Raw genomic sequence first — 6,000 nt, 5'->3', positions numbered from 1 at the left:
TATAGCTTCTGTCTCTATAATCTCTTTCGTGCTTCTTTCGTTACGGTGGCTGATTCCAACTACTATAAAGAACCTTCCAATTTAGGACGAAATTTCCCACAGTCATCAATGACAGACATCGAACGCCTGGTCATGTTATCGTGCGTGCCCTTCGTGCGGCGGAGATGGCCTGCTTGTTTCAGCTCTGCTTCAGCGGCGTTCGTCTCCAGCGCTCACGTACTTTTACACGTGCGTAGAACATACGATATGAGGGGCGATGTTATCAATTTAGACATTATGCGGAACATGACGGCGACGGCAAATACCCGTCGAGTGTGTCCGTATAATTTCCATCGCAGTAAAAGCGTCAAATCTACGTAAATCTTAACGTGGTTTATTTACACGCCTTCCAAGTTGTCCGCAATGCGTAACCTTGAAAAGAACCAAACACGCACGCAATGTGACAATAATCCTCCGGGAGAATACGCCATGTGCACGTCAAATGTTTTACGACTTTCAAGTGGCACCAACCAAGAAATGGATTTATTTTCCTGACGTTTCGGAACAAACACAATTCCTCCTTCAGAGGTAGCTACAATGGAGACGTCGAGGTGCAACCTTCCACTTCTTTCACGGACGAGTTGGCAAGAACGGGGGATGGCGCGTCTTCTTTGGTGGTGATGGTGCGCTTTCACTGCCAAAGAAGAAGCCACGTTGTAATAACGATTTTATGTACGTATGTACATCGCTTTCTTTACTCATATATTTATGTATGACAGGTAGGCACCACTATTTTAAAGCGCTCGCGAGCCGATTTGCGCTTTAATGCCCAGCGCGTCACTGGGCCCATAATCAGGCATGCCACTGGACACTGGGACTCAGTGGCGCTGGGTTTTGAAATAGTGTAACCTTTACAGTGAACCTTTCTTGACCTACCTTGTGTCGTCGTCGTCATCGTAGTAGTTAATTTCCTTTCCCTACTATACTCTGCTAGCTTCAACACTAGCTAAGGAGGGAAGGTGTTTGAGGTTCGAATCGGCGCCCCTCGATGACTCGAGTGCACGGTGGCAGCGCGAAGGAAGAGCCGTTGTCCAGTGAAGAGACGCTTTATTGCCACGCTCAGGCGTCTGCCCGGGTCCAAGCCCGAACCTCCGCTCTCTTCCCACATCCAAAACAGCCTCTTTTCAACGTTCAGTTAGACAAAGAGTCCCTCAACAAACCAATCACACTTGGGGGTTGGCATCACCACAACCAATGGCACAAACACTTTCATGACAGACACGGCATTGGTCCAACGTACGACACAATCTACAACACGCGAGGGGATAGGTTCACTGCGCAACACGTGTCATCTCACTCTCCCCTACGTTATAGCCTGAGCATGCCCCTGACGTCCGCCAGCGCCGAAAGCTCGGCTCGGGCTCAACCGGCCCGCGTACCAACGTCTCTTTCAAGAAGCCGCCACAAAGCAGCGCGAATCTTCCCAGGCCCTGGCCACTAGCGGTGTGTACGCGACAGTGCGTTGCAAGGCCCGGCTCGAGCTCAACCCACCCGCGCATCGGCGTCTCTTTCAAGAAGCCGCCACACAAGCAGCCAGAAATTTCCCAGGCCCTGGCCACTGGTGAAATGTGTACGCGGTGCAAAACACGATAGTGCGTTGCTCGCCAGTCTAATGACACTCGGTCATTACATGCAGCTGGGGGCCGGTTCACCTGAACGCTCCGAGTGCCGTAATTACGACCAGACGGCGATTGTACACAAAGACATCCCCCGGTCGCATCCGGCCAAGCGGTCGCAAGACCAATTCCTCGCGTTCCCTTTTGCGGCGCCGACACGTGTTTCTTGTTAGCGGCAGGCTCTCCGAACAGCGGCGCAGGTAAACGCTCATAGGGGTGCATACGGATGCCGAACAATAACTGAAACCAGGCGGCCGTGTCTCGCGTCGTCCCACCGGCGCGACGGGTCTTCCCGTTCAGCTTGTATCTCCTCCCTTTTGTTACAAGCAAGGAGGCGGCTTTGGCGGCCCTGCGCTTTGACGGCGTCACCACAGAGTCGCCTTTCTTTCCCAGAGCGGGGCCTTCCGCGTCTGCTCTTTGCGGCGCCGACACGCGGGGATCTCTCTGCGCTGCGCAGAGTTTGTACACTGAACCACACAACAACACGCCGACTCTGCATGCCTCAGACTGACTGTAGTAATAATAGTAGTACTGGTAGTAGTCGCAGAAGTATTAGTAGTAGTAGCAGCATCAGTCACGCAGGTAACGTGACCAGAGGAAGTAGTGCACAAAGAAATAAGCGAAACGGAATGATGATAACGCTGATGATGATAAATGATTATGACGATGATGCACGTGATCCCGCGCGCTTACAGCTTCACTGTTCTTACAGTTTTCACGGCGCAGGGGTGGCTAATATATATTTTTATGTGCGTCCAACTGTTCTTGACTTTGTACCTAAGACTGCTTCGCTGGCACAATACAATGCTACATTAACCAACCTATGAAGTCTCGATTTGTGCTGGTGACATATTTTTTTTCTTATTCGATAAGTTATGTTCCTATAAGGTTTTACGTACCAAAACCACGACATGATTATGAAGCAGGCCACAGTGGAGGGCTTCGAAGATTTCGACCACCTGGGGCTCTTTAACTTGTACTGACATCGCACTGTACTCGCGTTTCTAGCATTTCCCCTCCACCGAAATGCTAACGCTGTGGCCGGGATCAAATCCGCGCCTTTCGGATAATGCGTATTTCTCGTAATAACTTGTTGTAACTGTTGTATATAGATTGATCTACATGCGGTGTTTCGTTTAGTGTGCTGTCGTCTGGTATGGACTATTGTTGAGTACTATATTGCACACTGAAAGGTATTGATGAAATGCCAGTATTTGCTTTCATTATTCTTCTTGGAGAACCTGCGGGAATAGCGTGTTTGTCTCGCTCCCCATGTTTGCCTGTTTTCATTTCTCCTAAATGAACCAAATATGAACTTGTTGACCTGACTAGTCCTTGTTTCTCTGCGTGATTCGATTTGATAATGAATATATGTCAAAACATACGCACTCGATTTTCAGGAGTCATACTTGAACTGTTGTCTTATGAACTCCTTTAAGGACGCGTGCAACGGAGCGCGTACGTGTCGGGAATAATGTGCTATGTTCACTTTCTTGACCGTTAGCCGTTATCCCGAGGAAGACTCCACCCCAACGGCTCTCAGAGATCAGGCGTAGGGTTAGATTGGAATGTATAACCCCAAACATCGCTAAGCCGATAATTTGATCAGTTTACAGTAAACCGACGGCCACAGCCTTGCCGACGCTTGGCACTAATTCTCGGTTGCTTACTGTTTTTCCCCCACAGCGTTGCGTCGGAGCGGACGTTCCATTGGACAAGCACATCACGTTGGGCATAATCCGCTATGTCAGAGGCCTCTTCTTCACTGCCTGAAGCCGGGCCTGTTCCCAAGGCAGGTCCTGAGGGCAAAAAATAATGGAAGGTTGGTGATGAAGACAGGCCTGCGCAGGGTTCTCCTACATTAGGGGGGTGGTGGGGGGGGGGCGTAGTTTCATTCGAACGTCCCCACCTCCACCCCGTGCCTCTTCCCGACCCCCTCCCTCTGAGGCTCTTAAGATCAGAACGCTGATCAATCACGAAGCTTTTAGGGAAGGCAGCCCACCCCCCTGACCCCCCTCCCCCACCCTGCGCAAGCCTATGGTGATGGACAACTCAAGGAAAGGAATAAAGCGGTTGTGATCGACAAAGCAAACCTGTCTCTTATGCGTATTTAGAAAATTAGAAGACACATACCAAGCCCCTGAAACGGGTGAACATGCCCGTTGTAGAGTTCCTGTACGTACAAAATTATAACACAATCCAATACACTACATAACTTTGCATGTAATTTGTCCTGAGCAGGATGAAAGCTGGCCTATACACAAGCGGATGCTTCGATATCCGACCATGATCGAGAGATAACAGCTTCGAGCTTTTGGGAACACACAAACTCTTTAGCAATCGCGCAGACAGTTCGTGCAGGCAACAAGCGCGCATTCATCGACTTGTTGCCCCTTGCTTCGTTTCTTCCCCAAATCATAACGCCGTCCGTTGGAATGCAGTCGCTCGGCGCAAGTCCCGCCTGCTGTACCCAAATTTTAGAGCGAAAGCTCTTCTACTCCATGTCTCGCAACCTCATTCATCGCGCCGCACTGACCTTAGGTAACGTCCCTAGATTTTTTTTTGCTCTTCTTTCTTAAGCAGCGACAACCACTGAAGCGCCACCGACGAATCTCTTTTGGTAACGCTTGTTTTCGATAGCCATGTTCTTCCTAACGCTGTTCCTGCGCCTGGTGAAAGAACGGAGGACGCGTCTCCCGCTCACTAATGACGCGGCATTAGTGTCACTGTTTCCGTTAATAGAGCGGCAATCGCCGGGCAGATTCTAAGGGCTGACGTATCGGGCCCCGAAACGCACCACGAAAGCGCAGATATTTTAAAGTAGCTCCTTTTAGTGCGCCAGCGAACGCCGGTTGTGGTCCAAGACCGAGTCAGAGCCAAGAGTTGATAACACAAACAAAATATATTCTCTGTTAAGGCAGTACAAACATCATATAGACATGCACACTCGGCTGGTATCAATTACAAGTTAGAATATAACTTAGATGGTGTTTTAAAAAACGGGAGCAAAACAAACAGATCATGCGCTACAAATACAATCTCACGCATTACACGATATTCAGGAACAGCTAAAGTCCTGAATGCTCCCCAAACATATCCAGTCCACAATTTTTGGAACGTAACTTGAATGCTTCTCTTCCAGAAAACACGCAAACTCCAGAGCTGATCGTCGTTGTTCCCTTCCGTCGTCGGCCCCGAATGTTTCTCTTCCAGGAAACACGCAAATTTTCACTGCTCACACGGCATCGTCACGCGATTCTTCCAGATCGACTGACCGCACTACATCATAAAACACGTTTTCTTTGGCTGACCGGAGCACTCTCACTTTGACAACATAACTTCTTCGCCACTACTCCTGACTCCGCGTCGCTGCACGCTTATATCTCCTCGCTCCTGGGTTCCAAAAGCTTCAAGTGTTTTCTTCGACATGCAGCACAGCCAAAGCTAGGGAAGGGGCTCGATTCTTATCACCGGTTCCAACCGTGGTCGCGTCACTCGGCGCTGCATCATCTCTTCCTTTTAGATCTTTCTAGTCTTTGCTGTGAGTTTGATTCTAGACTGCTGGTTGTCGGTCGCCGTTTCAAGAGGGGGGGGGGGGGGGGGCGCCGGCGCGCGGCGCCTTCGATTCTTGCACTTTTACAGCGAAAGCTGTTATAAGATCATTTGAACGGCCGTTTTTGGCGCCGTAGTTGCCCGCCGCCGCCGGTGTCCGTAACCGCTATCGCACGAAATAAGAAAAAAAAAGGAAATAAAAAAAATTTCCAGGATAGAACGAGGTTCGAACCTGGACCCTCTGCGTGGGAGCCCAGTGTTCCACCTCGGAGCCATGCCGGTGCTTGAAACTGCGTTGCAAAAAGTCCCTATACACGCTTCATGTCGGGAAGGAACCACATTACCATATGTAATGTAGTGTGGTCGAAGAGTAAAATAACAACCAGGCGTCACACAATGGGAATCGCGCAACGAGTGGGTTGTTGAATGCTTCCAACCCATTACAAAGGCCTCTGCGATAATTCTTCATCGTCATCAGCCACAACATCAACAAAGTGCACATAATGCCTTACAGGTGTTTAGCGAGTACTACGGTTCTCCTCAGTATGACGAAAAATTGCATAGTGACTGCTTCCCCATTTCACAAAAATTATGACGATTTATGGCGTAGTGGGTTCCTCGCAAGTGCACTTCTATTGGTTGCCAAGGAAGCCCATAAGGCTCTCATGATCCATTTCCTCAGGCTCTCAATAAAGTTAACTCCCTCTCTCTCTCCCTCTCTCTCGCTCTCCGTTTCTCCGGTTAACGTATGTTATAAAGCGTGGTGGTACAGTTAAATAACGACCGGGCGTCA

General features: G+C 49.6%; 1 long non-coding RNA gene across 1 annotated transcript in view; it reads right to left on the bottom strand.

Annotated features, from left to right (window-relative positions):
- Positions 1-508: 508 nt before the first annotated feature.
- LOC119400815 (uncharacterized) overlaps positions 509-6,000 on the bottom strand; it is a 57,453-nt gene continuing 51,961 nt past the window's right edge. The window contains exons 2-3 of the long non-coding RNA XR_005185245.2: positions 3,326-3,454; positions 509-673 (exon numbers count right to left, since the gene is read on the bottom strand). This is a non-coding gene — a long non-coding RNA (uncharacterized LOC119400815). The remainder of the gene's footprint in view (positions 674-3,325; positions 3,455-6,000) is intronic.

Source organism: Rhipicephalus sanguineus, chromosome 7, assembly GCF_013339695.2.
Source record: "Rhipicephalus sanguineus isolate Rsan-2018 chromosome 7, BIME_Rsan_1.4, whole genome shotgun sequence".
Lineage (NCBI taxonomy): Eukaryota > Metazoa > Arthropoda > Arachnida > Ixodida > Ixodidae > Rhipicephalus > Rhipicephalus sanguineus.
This window is presented reverse-complemented; position numbering and strand designations above follow the sequence as displayed.